Source organism: Corvus brachyrhynchos, unplaced genomic scaffold (assembly GCF_000691975.1).
Source record: "Corvus brachyrhynchos isolate BGI_N302 unplaced genomic scaffold, ASM69197v1 scaffold255, whole genome shotgun sequence".
Lineage (NCBI taxonomy): Eukaryota > Metazoa > Chordata > Aves > Passeriformes > Corvidae > Corvus > Corvus brachyrhynchos.
This window is the reverse complement of record NW_008238358.1, coordinates 8883671-8900595: the sequence shown is the minus strand read 5'-3', so window position 1 is coordinate 8900595 and position 16925 is coordinate 8883671. Positions and strand designations below refer to the sequence as shown.

General features: G+C 37.9%; 1 protein-coding gene across 1 annotated transcript in view; it reads right to left on the bottom strand.

Moving 5' to 3' along the window:
* Nucleotides 1–12006, bottom strand: part of COBLL1 (cordon-bleu WH2 repeat protein like 1) — a 78426-nt gene extending 66420 nt beyond the window's left edge. Inside the window, exon 1 of the mRNA XM_017735756.1 lies at nucleotides 11956–12006. The gene's annotated coding sequence lies outside the window, so the exon portion shown is untranslated. The remainder of the gene's footprint in view (nucleotides 1–11955) is intronic.
* Nucleotides 12007–16925: the final 4919 nt, after the last annotated feature.

Here is a 16925-nt window from a genome sequence, read left to right as displayed (position 1 = left end):
TGGTCTAGTGTTGACTCAGACATATTGACAAGGAGCAGAAAAATAGAATACAGCTTTATTTGAGCCTTCATTTATGTAAAAAGTCTCAAACAAGCTGTGACCTGCTAGTAAGAGATGCCAGAATTCACTTGTCAAAATAGGAGTTACAGTCGGTAAAGACAGAGGAAACTGAGTGATTCTGGATCCCTCTTTGTAAGGTCCACCAACCTCTCACCCTGTTCTCGATCCAAGGACGAGCCACTGGCTACACAACCTCACTGGGTCCCACTGCTAATCATTATATGCATCACAAGACCACACCTTCTAAATAATCGGCAGCAGCCTGGCTGAATCTTTTTGCTAAACAAAAAAACCCCTAACTCAGCTAAAAAATGTTCATAAGACACACTATTTCTGTGCATAAGGTCACATTATGTGCTCAAGCTCACCATCATTTATATTCTCATAATTCCATTTTCTGCATATTTGCTGATGTGAAACAGGGTTGAATGGGGGATATTTCTGCCATGGCAACATTTCAGACTGTGTAAAACATTTTTTCAGACTGCAAGTATGACCCAACAGCCTTTAAAAATATTCTATATCATTAGCATTCTGGTGTCAGAGGTGGCAAATAAGGATACCAGGTGACTGTCAAAAGCAAAGAATCACCAAGCAAAGAATCAAACAATGACAAAAACTTCTGAGAAAATTGCAAGACAAATTTTACAGCTAGGCCAAGCAATCATTTCTCTATCGTTTTACAATTACATGACCACATAACTTTATCACAATTCATGTTAAGTGATGCAGCTAAGTGACTGGGGTGAAAGAAACAACAGAAACAGAATAATTTGGAAAAGACCCTTAAGATCATCAAGTCCAGCCATAAACTTAACAATGCCAGGTTCTTACCTCCTCCAGTGGAGGGATGAAACTGCCTTTTCAGGTTGCCCACCCCGATCATATTCTTTTAATTTTTTTAAATAATGAAAATATTAAAGTAATCATCCCTTCCATTTTGGCCAAGTTACAGACAAGCTTAGTTGCCAAAGCAACCAGTTGCAGGCCTTGGTACCCCACCCTCTTTTATCATGTAGCTCTTTCTGAAAAATCTCAATATTTTATTGCCAAACTCAAACCTGAAACTCCCACTCATGGAAGCTTAAGAGATGTAAATCATCTGCTTCCTTTCTTGGCATCCTGTGTCTCCAAACATGACACTGTTACGTTCAAATCAGACTAAATTAGCAAGCCTAGACATTTAAAATGACATTAAGCAGACAACATTGTGGTCAACCCTTTCAATTCTTTGATATGGCAGTTTTATCTCTCACCAGTCTTGTTTATTTCTAACAAAATTATAATAACAATACAATTTAAATAAACCAACAAAGCAGAGCTCTCACTGTTATTTCACTGGATTTGCTGTATATAATTAAGCTTAAAAGCAAACGAATGATCTCTTATACTTACTATTATTTCAGTATTGCACTAATTGCAGAAGGAGTCCTTACATCAGCTGACCAAATTAAAATAGAAGTTGGGGTGTATCAGCTGAGACTATGAAATGTTATGGTGCAATGCAACTGTTCTACCGAAAAGTTAGTTGGTCAAAACAGCTCAGAACAATAAAAATTGATTCAGGTCAGGTCAGAGTACCTTCCAGAAAATACTGACATTTTTCTGATGGCAAAGCCAACATTTAACAATAGGAACTGGTGACATCCCTCACTCTTGCAGTTTAAAGCCTTAAGTGAAGCATCAGAGGTTCTATGAAAAACATGCTCCTTATAGGTTTTTTAAATCTTTTTATTTATTTTTACTTCTGACGATCTTAGCATGACAAAACAGAAGTTTGGTCAGTGAAAGTATCCATCAGAATTTATGGGCTCCTTGTACTTAATGTCTTCTTGATTTAATTCCCAGGATATCAGTTATTTTTCTGTTAATTGTAAGGTCAAAGAGGACCCCATGGAAGCAATAAGCAGCAGGAACTAAATAAACAGAAGACCGGATCTTTAATGCAAATGTGTTTCCTGGAGGAAAGGAGTAAATCAGTGCAGATAATGTAGTACAGAAGCAGGAAAAAAAGTTTAAAAAAAAATAAAAATCACATGTTCTAAAACAATCTGTTCAAAACTTTTCTCCCTGGAACATAAGTAGCTCTTCAAAACCAGTGCCCTGCTGAGGAATTTACGTACTTGCCAAGGTTTGAGCTACTAATCAAAAGCAACAGCTATTTGCTTTGTGGATGAAAAGTTGTAGCACTTGCTCCAAATTAAAAATAAACCAAACAAGCAAACAAATCACAATTATTTTAAGGTACAATGCAAGTGCACAGTGAGAACCGCCTGTGTGAGTGTGTAACTGAGACAAGCACCCCAGAATACATCCCCCTTCATTAGAAGTTTCAAGAAAAAGAATACTGGTAGTACAATTAAGAGGCCTTCAGAGTACTGAACCAGTTCACATAATGCTTAATGCTTTCCAAATCCATCAGTTACAAGGTCACACTAGGGTAATTCCACAGCATGTCTCCCGATAACCATGCTTCTGGCCTGTTAAAGAACTATGCATTTATATGAACAGCTAGAATTTAAAATTTAACTTTAATAACCAGAGAGCATGACTACTTAGATATTATGTGCATTTTCCAAAATCATTGTTCAACCCTAAATCCTTATCCTGATTTAATAAACCACCACTACAGACACTAGGACATCTGATAACTGACAAATATGTTTACAAAAATTAAGTTTCTGGCCCCAGAAAAGGTTCCCCTTCCCAGAATTTTATCTCTATATGTAATATGGTATCCTCCCAAGTACATCCAATATAACTTGATCTGTACTACAGAAACTCCTTGTGGTTCAAAAAAGACTTCACACCTGATAGTTCCTACAACTACTTAGTAATGAAATGAAACATTTTCGAGATTTTGAACCTTCTTCCTTCTATTCCACCGCTGTGAAAAAGCAGAAAGAAGTAGATTAGAAAGGCCTCACTTCTTCAAGAACACATCCATTACTTGTTATTGGAATACAATCAAATCCTAGTTTTAAATATAAAGTTATTTTACCAACATGTTTGATTAAAAAATACTGAAAAAAGGGTACTATAAGGAATCATAAATTATGAAAAGGAGGTACCAATAGGTACCTTGAGAGCCTAAACACAGCTGCCTACATAAGCCTGCAAAGTTCCTGCAACATCCTTCCCTCACAGAACTTCAGTTAAATGTAGGTAAGTGATGGTAAACAATGGAGTAGTCATTATAAGTATCAAACTTCATGACAACTATGCATTTGAAAGATGAATTTATGTTTCAGTATAAAGCATAATTGATACTAAAACTATATTAAGTTTGTGCCATGTGAAGATTTTTTCAGGAACGAATTATATCTGCTTTCCCTTACAGTACTGCACAACTGACTCACCATTGCTGCCTTTTCCCTTTCTTTCTCTGTTCCTCTGCTTCCATCAGCAGCATGGTTTCCCATCTGATTCATGGTCAGGATTCTTACTGCAGGGAGGCTAACTGTGCATTTGAGTACAAATGCTAAGAGGATGACAACACTCTACTCAGTGCAAACTGTTATGCTAAAATCACTCTACCAAAATAGTTCCGGCTTTGAGGACTTTTCCAAAAAAATTTCTATAAGGACATTAAGTATATCACAGGAATACCAATTCAGCCTTTATCCAGGTACTTACTGTTGTTCCAGATTCAGCTAATTCTGCCTGAGAAAAACTTACTTGTATTTCCTAAATAATGATCTAGGCCATCCTACAGTGCCCTACAGATCTGCCATGGGGGTTGCCCTAGAAGATCTTCAAAGGTCGCTTCCAAGCCAAGTAATTCTATGATGCCCCTGAAGACAAAAATAAACTGGTAGAAATCAAAGGAAGGAAAATATTTTGGCAAACCTTCTTCTTGAGGAGAGTAAGTATATGTGGATGTGGTGCTTAGAAGCATAAAAACTATTAAATTAATTTTAAAAACAAAGGCAACAGCATTCTAGTTGGCATTAAGAAACAGTAGAACATTACAAACAGGGCAAAGAAGTCTTTTAAAAGAGAGTATGAGAACAAACCAAAAACAGCTTAGGCTATCAAACAAAAATTTAAAGAAGCTATAAGTGAATGCAAAAAAACCCAGCAAGGACACCGGCACAGGGAGAAAGCCAACTGGCCATTTCCAGATGCCACAACTGACTGGATACAGCTTGAACCAGCAGGGTTTAACAGGCACTGGGGAAATATTTCACATCCTCTTCAGTAAAATCACCTTTGACTTAAGTATAGCAAAGGGGTTGTTCTAAGCAATAATAAACAGATAAAAATAACCCCATTCTGTTTGTTCTATTGAATAGGGGATTAAAATAACTGGCAAGGCTTTAAGTCATGAGCTAGAGGTGGATTCACCAGGTCACAATTGGAAAAGGAGAACTGCCAGTCCTTGATAAGCACAGCAATTACCATTCTTTTATATACAGAACTACTCTAAGGGAGTACAGCTTCCTTAAACAGCAATAACAGCATATCCTTTGATTTATACAGCAGTCCTGCAGCAATACAACCAACATCCTGTTTTCATCTTACAGTACAGCTGGGCACTTTGTCTACATGCTTTATTAATCAGAGTCCCCATAACTGAGTGCCTTGTCATTATAAGAAACAGCACCCTTCAACATAGCAGCATTTTACCTTCCTGGTTCTTTCCTTACGAACATTCTTACATGGTACCTACCTGATCTACAGAGTACATAGATGTTTACTGTGAGTTTTGGCACAATGTGACTTCAGTTTATAAACGTTAACCAAATAAAGTAACACACTTCTCCCACTCAAGAAGTCATGTAAAAAACCACCCAAGAAAATTCAGACAAAAAGGGTTTTCTTACTTCCTGGATTCCAAAGGAAAGGACAAAAATATCTAAGCTGCCAGATCTCCTAAAGCCTGTAAAACACACAAATTCCTGATATCTGAAACCATCTCTAAGTTCTTCCTGGATTTAGAAGTTTTTCCTGAATATAACACCAAACCTCTGTAAAATGCCTAAAAGAATATATGTCTAAAACATTTGATCAGACATAACACAGATTACTTATTAATTCTGTATCCTGTGTTATCACAACAGTCGGAATCCTGTCAGAAATGCAGTACTTTCCACATTCTTGCCCATGAAAGTAACCAGCCAAATAGCATTTTGAATGATTTACATGCTCATACTCTGTAACCATGCAGTAACTCATGTACATGCCATTCACATGTTGTCACACTTTAGAAATAGAAAGATCAAGAGTGCATAACTCTTAACCACTTTATTTGTTCTAAAGTGTTAGAAGAAATTCTTGCTTATTGAATACATTAAACCACTAAAACTTATAAAATGAGGAAACTTTTGCTAGCTACATCTGGTAACACATCCACATTTTTTATCCATTTATCCTCAAGAAAGTGGTAAACTGCGTGTCAGCACAGTCTCAGTGGAAACAAAAAGACAATTACTAATACCAATACAGGGCAAACTTCTTATTTAGAAGTTAATGACACTGATTCAAGAGCAACAGAGAACCTTGGATTTGTCTGGTCAGAAAAAACCCTGTGGTAGGGGCAAAGAACAGGCAAAATTACTGCCAACACCATACAGCAGAAGCCGCCAAAGTGACAAGGATGCAGATCAGAATACCACCTTGACCAGAGTGTCCTTAGCGGCAGGAGCTAGGTCTGGGGCAAGTTGCAGAGAGTTTATTTGCTAAAATCTCCAAAATTTGTCATGATTTCCCCACACTTAACTGCAGCAGATCAGTACTTTATAGAATGTAAACTGAAGCTAAGAAGTGGAAAACCAGAGCAGTCAATGTGGACAAAAAGTTCATGAACAGCTATCTATACAGATCATAGAAGCAGAACAAGACGTAAACAAGGGAGCACTAAAACTCAGTTGCAAATCTGTGAACTTTTCAAAAGTTCACCCTCACTCTGCAGAGTAAAACTCTAAGTGTCAGTTACTTAAAGCGCATCGACCTCCCCCAAGTACCACATTTTCTCTCTCCCAGTAAATACGGGTTGGGTTTTGAATGCCTCCCAAAGGAGGAAATCCCTGGAAAGAACTCTGGCTTCATATCAGAGAAGAGACTGAAATTGTGGCTAATGGCCATCCCACTGGTTTTTTGACACACATAAAATGACAATTATCAGAATATTTTAAATTTTTATTACATGGATACAAATTCACTAGCATAATGCCATTAGCTTAAAGCAGAAAGGCTCTCCTTGGATACAAAAATTGAAAGCTGACACTTCAAAAACATCCCAAACTACAGTATCCTAAGATGAATACAGACAAAGAAAAGCCTTATCTAACATTAAAAACACAAAAAGGAACTACCCCAGATTTCCATGATTTGATTACCAGTAACCTATCACTGGCTTCTTCTGATTGAAGAAGAGGACATGAAGTTGCAACAACCTGAATCCACCACCTCAACAGCAGCAGCAAACCTACTCAATTTAGAACAAGCAACACAAACTTCCTTCTACCTAGAGAGTCCCTAAGGGAGGGAGAGAGGTATGCAACCTCTGTTAATTATTCAATGACTATCAAAACCCAAACAAACAAAAAAAAATGGGGGGAAGGGGAAGAATCTGAATCCATGTCCAGTGTCAGATCTTTGAAAGAATCACTTTCTCATAAAGAGTCACTTCTTTCTCACTGTCACTTAAATATTTAAGTGAAAGTATTTGTTAATCAAAGTCACTGGTAAACACAATGGTACACAATACTGGTGCACAATACTGGCACACCTACGACAGTTTGAAAATGTGACTCCCATTTTTTGATGGATCTCATTTTCTCATCAGAATCCAAAAGTTTTTTAATGAGTTGAGTTAAATGACTGTTCACAATTGCAACTAATGCTATGCCATGTTTAGCTGTGCCCTCTTGTCTTTGATAAAGGATCATGTGGTCTTTTGCAGACAAGACAGGAGATCTTTTGACCATGTTGAGCATATATTCACATGATACCACAAACTCACTCAAGGAAACAGTCAGTGTATGACTGAGATGTGAAATATGATGTGACAGGATGTGGGAAAGGCCTGTAAGTATAGACAGAGTTTTCCAGATCTCATTAGGCTTTTAAAATTATTTTTAAATGAAAGTTAAAACATTATAAAATACTTCTAAACTTGGAGCTTTTGTTTTCCTGTAACAGAAGAACTCTTTACACACTCAACTATTTTTCCTTTCTGAGAGTACATTATTGGCAAATTAATTGCACACTTCTCAATGAACCAGGGTAGAATTTTGCAAGGGCATTTCTACCTTAAGTTGTTACAGCTCTTCCAAGTGGCTCTGACAAACATTTTTACAAAATAAACAATTCACCGGACACGTCATTTCCTACCATCCAACTCCACACCATGAGCAGGAAGAGGCAGCATCAACCTATCAGAGAATACACAGATTTCATTCAGGAAATGTGAAGGAATATCCAGCTGCTCTTCTCTAGTGCAGACAGAATGCAGGACAGCTGTCTCTTATGCAGAGGGGCAGAGTGGTGACCAACACTACAGAGATCTTTCCACAAAACCACTCAGTCAGGGTACCAAATAATTTCAAAGACTCCATCTACACTCAACACGCATGAAATACTGCTTGACATAGTATAGGATAAAATCTCAGCATTTATGTTATGTGCCATTATTTCCAAACAGTCCCAATTTTAACATAAAATCTTATTCTGGATTAAACACTGGCAAGCAGTCTTCAAAAAAAAAAATTCCTGTAAACCTGTTAGCTAGCAGGCTTTACATATTATAACTACAAAATCCAGGAAAATGTTGGGGTAAGAAAAAGCAGGAAGAAAACCTAACAATAGGCGCCTATAAGCAGTATCTTAAAGAACATCATCAAAAAAAAAAAAAAAAAGAACTGATTGATTTGAGTATTTCTAAAACGATCATAGTACCAAATCCCCATTTTTTTTTCTAAAATAAATCATTATATACTTTCAAGGTTTAATTGTAAATTTAACATTTACAATTCATTGTGTTTCTCTCCTCCTTTATTAACTTAAGATTTATGGATAAAGATGCATTACAGCAGTGTATTTTGGGAGGAAGACTGGAAAGTTTGTAAGAATGTTTGGGCAGTGGAAATATGAGAACAGCCAAAGAAAGATGCTTAGAAATAAGACAGATTCCAACAGTTCAGACAGTGATGTCAGATCCTTATTACTTTTCCAAAATAAGCCTCTTCAGATTCTCTTTTATACCCTCACTATTGACAACCAGCTCTGAAGAAGTGCTTATAAAATGCTTTGGTTTTCCTCATCTTCTACATTTTCACCTTGCTTTTCTATGAAAGTGAAGAAGCATTGCATGATGTATTGAGAATATCTCAACAACACCTGCAAGGGGGGATTTTGTGCCCTGCGCTGCAAAAGAACCATCAAAATAAACCACAAAAATTATCTAGATTCCAAAATCCTCTGATCCCTGCACATATCACCCAGCAGAAAACCAGAGCCCTCTCCCTACTCCCAAAAAAACCCCAATCAACCACCAGGAAACAAGAGAGAAGCATTAAGAAGCTGAAGGAGTAAAGACACATCTGACCCATTCATTTCTACAACAAATGTCCTGATAACCTATCATGCAGATGTGAAATTATAGATACATGTATCAAATTCTGAGAAAGGACAGCATATAATACATGAATAAAATTACTACTACTGGCCCAACAAAGTCATAGGTAAACTCTTAACTTACTTGAATAAAGAAAAAAAACCATCCTACTTTATGTCTCTAGCTATCACTGCCTGCCTTAAGACCTCAGCTTCGAGTCCCGCAATGTCCAAGGCATTACTCAACCATAGATAAGCAAGCAGATGAGATCGGAAACTGCAAAGACAGTCAATGACTTCACTTTAAAGTGCCACATAAAAGGGCCTGGGAAACCCTTCTCCCCTTCAACAGTGTAGTGAAAATATTCTCCATGCCCATGTAAGTACAAGGGAATAAGATGCACTGAACTAGGTAAAACAGAATACACAATATTTAAACACAAAAGCACATTTACAAAAAGAAGAGTTTATATTTTCAGAGTGAAGTCGGGGAAGAGGAATTAGATAAAGGCAGAATGGGAGCAGGGGGAAAAAAAGAAAAAAAACTCCAACAAAACAACAAACATATGGAAAGATCAAGCTCCTTTTAAATCTGAAGATTTAAAAGAATGCACAAAGCCAGAATCCTAAAAGATCCACTCAACTTGCTGGGTTCTTACCCCTTCAAGCAAAAATTAAGTACATCTTTCTTTACTAGTAGCTGTAGAATTACAAACTTATTGAAGATTCAGCAAAAAGAAACTTTCTCCAAGCAGTGAGTACTTTAAAAACTGAATGAAGTAAATATAGCTTAAGGAGGGTGCCAAGGATGGAATTAGTGAGGCTGATTTGTAATGTGGGTGGAAGGAAAGGATCAAAATTGCAGGCAAGTGGAAGAAAGAGACCATGAATCAGAGACCAGCAGAGGATACAGAAGGGTTTGTGTCTGGAGACTTGGGAGGGTAAACGGAAAAAGCAGTAACTCTTCAGAAATTAAAGTTGGGAACCTAGGAACAACTTTCAACATATAATGGTACCTGATCTATGTGGAGTTAAAGATTCTGAATTTAAAATTTTTTTTTAAAAAATTTAAAAATTAAAGCCCAATTTTTTTGCATAGGTTGAATTTCTGATTTTACAAAGATGCCTGAAAGTCATCAGAAATTCTACCTCTGGAAATTCCACCTATTACACTGTTGTCATCAACTAACACACACCTTGTTTGTCTTACTAACTAAAGAAGTAAAAAAACCATCCATCCATGCAAATAATTTCCATGTTCTCAAAGCCAGAATGGTTACATTTCTGATTCTGCACAACATTAATTTTTAATGCGAAAGAAGGTTTAAGTCCATAGCTGCTAGTAAGGAAAGAAATACTTCATCTTTGCCTCAAAGGGTTACAACCCAGCATGACAAGTTGTAAACATTTGTTTTTTCAACTTTGTTACTAACAGATATTTTGGCTCCTTTTTTTTTACTAGATCAGAGACAAAGCATTATTCCTCATAAAAAGGGCTTTCAACATTGCTGTCACAAGAACAGTTAAACAGTAGCCAGCCCAGTAGATTATCCTATACCTGCAATATTACGCCCAGTTGTTTTGTCAGCCTAGTTTGACAGTACAAAAGGACTGATGTAGGTTTTACAAAAGTCAAGAGCAATACAATGATACTTAAACAAATGGCAAACTAGTGAATGACAAAAAAGCCACAAACCAAACTCAACACACCATATTCTTCCCTAATGCCCTTCAAATTACTTTAATATGTACACATAAAAGGTTTCGGGGCAATAGAAACACAAAGCTTCCATTGCTACCCTACTGATGGTCCTATTTCCTTGAACATTCTTATTTAACTCACTTAATTCAGCAAAGATCCCAGCACATCAATGGGGGATGGGGAACACCAGGGAGGGCACACAGACGGACAAAAAACCCAAACAAAACATGGAACAGTCAAACTGAATGAAAAAAAAAATTTGCAATTCATTTTGTGAAAAGAATAGAAGAAGCAGTTCCTCCAGAAAACTTTGTCAATGGGAAGTCTGTACTAAGGGGAGAGCTGAAAATGCTTATGCTCTTCCCACTACAAAACATTTAAAAGTTACCTGTCAAGCCCCGTGTATAGAAGAGCTTCAGTCTTTGGAAGAAAATCCATCTGAAGGTTTGACATTAAAGCAAGGTAAAATATCAAAAGGGAAAAATAATTCTCAACAGAAAACCAAGGCCCATAAAAAAAAAAGATTGTTAAATCAATATATCAATAACTCAGGAATATTAGAGTGAAAATTGATTTGATTTCAAAGAAAAATATGCATTATTTCTAATGATGTTCTTTTGAGATAGGATGGTGTTCTCCTTGCTGGAGGTTTTTTGACTCTTTCTGTTGGAGGAAAATAAAAGCTCACAACATTTCTTATTTAACAGAGCAACTGTTTGCATTGTTTGGGAAAGAGAGGTTTGTTTGTCTATTATTAAATAAGATTCCAAACCAAGGAGCTCTATTTCCAGCAGAGAAATGAAAATCAAATAAACGTGCAGAAAGTATTTTTAAAACACAGCTAAGAAAGCTTCCAAGCTGTACTATTTCTTCAATGAGAACCTCTGTAGAGCTAAAGCTTGCAACAAAACCAGTGCTTTCTCACAGAAGAAAGATTAAGCACAGCTAAAAATATTCACATGCTCTATTTTCTTTAACTGAGAATAGTAATCCTGATAACCATACACAAGCAGCAGAGTTGACATTAATACAAGTTCCCAAGGGAAACATTTCATAGATAGATTAGGGACTCATCCTTTAACCACCTAAGGCACTCTGATCATTTACAACAGCCAAACAAAGCACATGCTCCTTCTGAACTGGATAACCTCCTAGCAAATAAAAACAAATCCAGGAACCCTGAATTCTACAAAAATTCCCATGGTATTCCATTTCTGCATTAAAAAAAAAACATTTCTTAAGCCATGAAAAAAATGCAGTTTTATCCACCTGTCTATCCCATGAAGATTTTAACTCAGAACACATCTACTAGAACTCCAGTTAGTAAGTGTTTAAATTTACTTCATAAAGAGCTGCATGTTTAATTGTGGGACCTTAACTCAGGAGAGAATTCAGGTGAAGTGTCAAGTTTTTAATTGGTTGCTACAGCTCAGAACAGCAGGGGTGGTTCTGAGCCCCCCTTGAGTCCTTCACTGTTGCACACTGCACAGTCAGAGTTTCCCCTTCATTGTGCTAAGGCTGGGCACAGCCACAGAACTCTACAGGAATCCAGGAGCCAACATCTCGGCTTCTTCTCATTTTCTAATGCCCTGACATCAGCTCTGAGTGCTAGAGCTGTACACAGTGATACTCACAGCGAAGAGCAACTTTCTCAAACTCCAGGCAGCTATGTGAACTTAAGTCAGAGTACCAGGGCAGCTGCTGGGGAAGAAAGTGAGAGCCAGGTGAAAAGAAAAGAAAGTACACAATCAGATCTGGTTTAACTTGCAAGCAGCCATAAAAGAGAACACCTGGTATTCCTTGTATCCACTACATTAACACAGCAACTCATTATACTGACTTGTCAATTCCTACAAAAAAAGAATAAATATTTAGTTGAGCATTCTAACCTTGTTACAGCTCCAAGGGCTGGCTGGATAATCTGGCATCTGCTGTTCCACAGTACGCATAAAACTACAACAGTGGCAGCTCAGAACAGCAGTCAGGCTAGAAAAACCAGCATGCTGAGAAATTTTTTTCCAAGCTACAGTCAAGATTGTCAGAAACAGCACTGCACTTTTTGGAGGGAGACCTATTTAAATGTTGCCAGATTACAGGAGTGATCTGGCATTTTTTTGTTCGTGACTTGAATATTCCTAGTGAATTACTATATCTGTCAGATGACAGGAGTTCCGTAGAGACCTTCAGTTTCCTCTGGAATCTAGGGTTTTGGTCTCCTACAACGGACTCTTTTCTTCTTCCACCCAACACAGATGTGTCTACTCAAAACAAATAGTGATCTTCAGGTTTACATAAACACTGTGATCTCACTTAAAGTACATTAAAAAAAAAGATCCAGTAACAGTCAAAAGAAAAGAACCTATCCTAAGATAACACCAAAACCCAGCTTCCAGTCTCAAGCACTTTTTCCCCTCAAATGCTTTTGATACCTCACTATCTTGCTCCCACTTTTCTTTTTCACAGGATACCAACACACTTGGACAAAGCTTGGAAATAACTCTGCTGATCTCTATTTGTGTATTACCCTCCTACACATTTTTTCACCCTAGTATCCACATACCACCCCCTAATGTTTTTTTGATCTCATTCCCACAGCAACACACTCCAGCAGGGAACATTACCAGTAACTATTCCATAGGCACCCAGCTATGACTTCAGACTTGACAAAGTTTGAGTAAACAGCTTTTAAATACAACATTCAGGTAACAGCACCAGTGTCGTTCCACTATTTGAGGTTGCCTTGCTTAAGGCAGATACATTAAGAAGAACAACATAATCATCCCAAGAAGAGTTATGTGCACATTTGGAACTCAGCTGGCGAATTGGCCCCCGGAATGATTAGCATTCAAGTGGCTCCTGATGGGCATCCATCCACAAAGGAGCTAACTACCTGCTTCAAACATCCAGCAAGCTCTACAGTCCCAAATTCTAAAAATTCTTTCCATTTTGGCATTGCTCATTTACTTGTTCTTCATCAGTGTCATCGGGGTGAGAAGAACATGTAAGTACTATCTTGAAGTTCTCTGTCTAAGAAATGAAGCACATCTAAGAAAGGACTACTTGTTAGACCCATAATGGCCTAACCTCTGATCCTAGACAGTGCTACTACCACTTAGTAGCACAAGCAAAAAAAGGTCTTGCACTTATTGATAAACATGTGCATACAATATACAGAGCAATGGCAACAGCTAATTCATTGCAAAAGAAAAATGTAGTTTCACCCTTACTTAAATTTCACCAAACTGAGCAAATTCAGATGCATACCCAAGTCCCCACCCCCACTCTGCTGCTGTGGCTTGGGCATAGAATGCTTGTTTGAAGCTACTTGCTGTCCCTTCCCACACTCTGCAACAGGAAGGACTTTCATTTATACTTGAACAAACCTGTGGCTATGTTGTGAGCTGACTCAACCGAACACTTGAAAGAGAAGGAAGAGAGCTCAAATCAGTATTCCAAGCCTGACACCAGACATTTGCCAACACTGCGCCACAGCTGATATCTCCAGAGACCCGTAATGTGATTGAAATGATTTGATAAAAACTCAGTTACATGCAAGTGAAAAGGTAAATTTCTTGGGTTTTCTGAAAACATCTCTCACTTCCTGAGACAGCCCTGGGAATCATGTGAAAAACACTTCTCTCCTGCTCTCCTTAAATTTTTCAAATACATCCACTAGGCCAAGCAACAGTGAATGGGAGCCTGAAGACACACAGAGAAGTGTTTCTGGCACTAAGGTAATCAAAGGTGTTTGGCCCTGCCCCTTTCCCCACACAACCACCTCTATCTCCTAAGCATGTTTTTGTTAGACACACAATGAAAATAACAAAAACAAAGGGGGTTTGCTTGGGTAAAGCAGGTCAAAAGCTGATATTTTGTATGCAAGCACATAGTTTTAAATATGATTTAAGGGAACAAATTAAATAATGCAATATTCTCAGAAACACTACAAGTGAATTAAAGGTGGATCTCAACATGAATTCTAGTATTTCAAAAGATATCAATATTACACCTACCGAAATCCACATTTGCTCCAATATTCTAATGGCATATTAAGCCATAATACAGTTCTTCATGGTAAAATCCTGTGTCAACTACTGGCATCTACTTGTAATGTAAAAAAGTATCTGCTCCAGGGTACAGGATTGCTGCCCAGCAACAGCAGGAAAATTGTGTTCAAAAGGTAGAATACCAACCACAGCCACTTCTTTTTTTATTTGTAAGTATTAAATCACACATTTTCCTATCACTTCATAAAGCAAATTCAGCTCTGTGATGAACAGGAGCAGACTCTGTCAACTGGCCTGGCAGGAGCTCACTGCCATGAGTGCTGCTCAGATTCAGGCTAAGATAGATGAGCTATAAAACCACCTTCAAAGTAGGTCCAGCCAAGTTTCTCCTGCTAGGGGAAGAAACTATGTGTCATGGCCAGCCAGTTACTGGGAACACCTCCTATTCATCATATTCCAAAATATTCCAGCCAGTTGCTGGGCACACTCTCTATTCACCATATTATAAACAACAACGACAAAAAAATCCAGCAGAGGCCATTTTTAAAAAAATCTTTCCTTATTTACCTTGAATGTACAGAGAGAATAATATGGGCATGTTTCTCACCAAATTCAGACAAATATTGTTATCCACAACCAATTTTAATAAACAATTTTTCAATAGGAAAGCATAATCCTGCATGCAAAAAAAAAAAAAAAAAAAAAGAGACAGGATCGTTTCCCAAAGCTTGTCTCCATAAATCTGATAACAAAATTCTGTATTAAAGAGCCAGGAGTGATTAAATTATATAGGGGTTCCAAGCCTTAACAAACACCAGTGCTTGAAAATTCACAAAACACTACCTTCTTAGCAGTTAGCATAAACAAACTTTCTCAGCTGTTAAGAGTTACCAGCAATTACTCCACAGAACTTCAAGCAGTGATTTAAGAACACATTGGCTGGTAAACAGTTTTCAGCTGCAGATTAACAATACTTTCAACCTGGCTAGACAAGTTAACAAGAAGTTAATGCAGTATATTACATCATTTGGTAATACATTTAAAGAAAAATGCTATTTCAACTGAAATTCCTCCCAGATTGCACAAATTTTCCTATCTCTCACATAGGGAGAGGGAACCACAGTAACTGCATACCATTCAAAAATGTATCTGTGGACCAGTTTCAGTAAAACTGGGAGTTGTCTTTTTTTCTGGTATATCCACATTTTTTTCCTCAAATCCAGCGACTTGGTGAGCAAATGATACCATCTTAAGGAAATAGTTAAGACTGTCAATAAAGAACTTCTGCAGCAAGAAAGTCATGGCAACTTGATTTTCTAAGTAATAAATGATATGTGAACAGCTGATAAAGGGCCTGAAAATCTCTCTGCAGAGCTAATGCAATGAGCACTATTGTTAGCTACATGTTTCTCAAAACTGAGAAATGGATGCTAACAGATGCTTGAAGACACATAAAGGGAATTTAGACATCAAGCAGCAGCCAAAATTCACTACACGAAACAACTTTATGGCCGGCAACGGGCCTAGAGGAACTGTCAGAACAGCCAAAGTTTTAATTGTGTATTTTTGCTTGTTTTTAAATTCCTGTTCACAAGTAAAACTGAAGACATTCAAGACATACTGCTTTTGCCACTTTCTAACTTGGAATAAAGCACTATTATCCTACACCCAGTCCTTCCAAACGTGCTTATGTACCCGGAGTCTCAAAAATGCAGTAATTATCTATAAGTTAATTATACCTTCTACATTGATTAACAATATAAAATTCATTTCTTAATGGTTACATATAAATGTGGAATGGTGACAAGGCCTTAAGTGAATAAATACCCCTCCCTTTTTGAGTCTTCCATACAGCCATGACTTCAAACTGATTTGATTATTGCTGCAAATACTACAGTAAATTGCCATCATCTGCACCTGTTTACACTGTAGGCACTTGGTCAGAAATCCAAGTAATCCATTTTTGTAAACAGCATGGAAGCTTCACGAAAATGTTCACGTTAAAAAATAACACCCACCATGTATTCTGTCCATTCTATTTACAGATAACTTCAGCAGTCTTGCCAGTATTTTTATTCACTCTCTCTTTCCTACTGAAATCACCGAGTGAATTAATTTTCTTGAAACGTACCTGACTAGTTAAGGAAAAATCCTCCTCCTACTGATCTATAACTGAGGTAGTTTTATTTAAGATTTAAAAAACATGTTCTATAAAGTTGTATTTTCTGACATACTACAAGCAAAATTAAAACAGAGGGCCCTAACATGTAAAAAGAAACAAGCCAGCCCTTTTACAACTGCCAACAGATGCTGCTTGTTTATTTTCTTTTCCCCAGTATCGGCACTTCCCAGAGCACCGAGGAGGGCACAGTCCTCCCACACCGCCACCACTCTCACCCAGAGAGCTCAAGTTGGCTCCGCACACCTGAGGATGCTCCGACGGGCAAGCGTCGACCTGCAGGGATTTCCCAGAGGCGCCGATCCCGGCAGTGCCGTGCACCCAGCAGCTCCCGCGCCGGCAGCGCCACAGCCTGGCAGAGGCACCGGGACGGCGGTGCCGGCGGGCGGGTCGCGGCTCGTCCCTGCGGGAATACCCG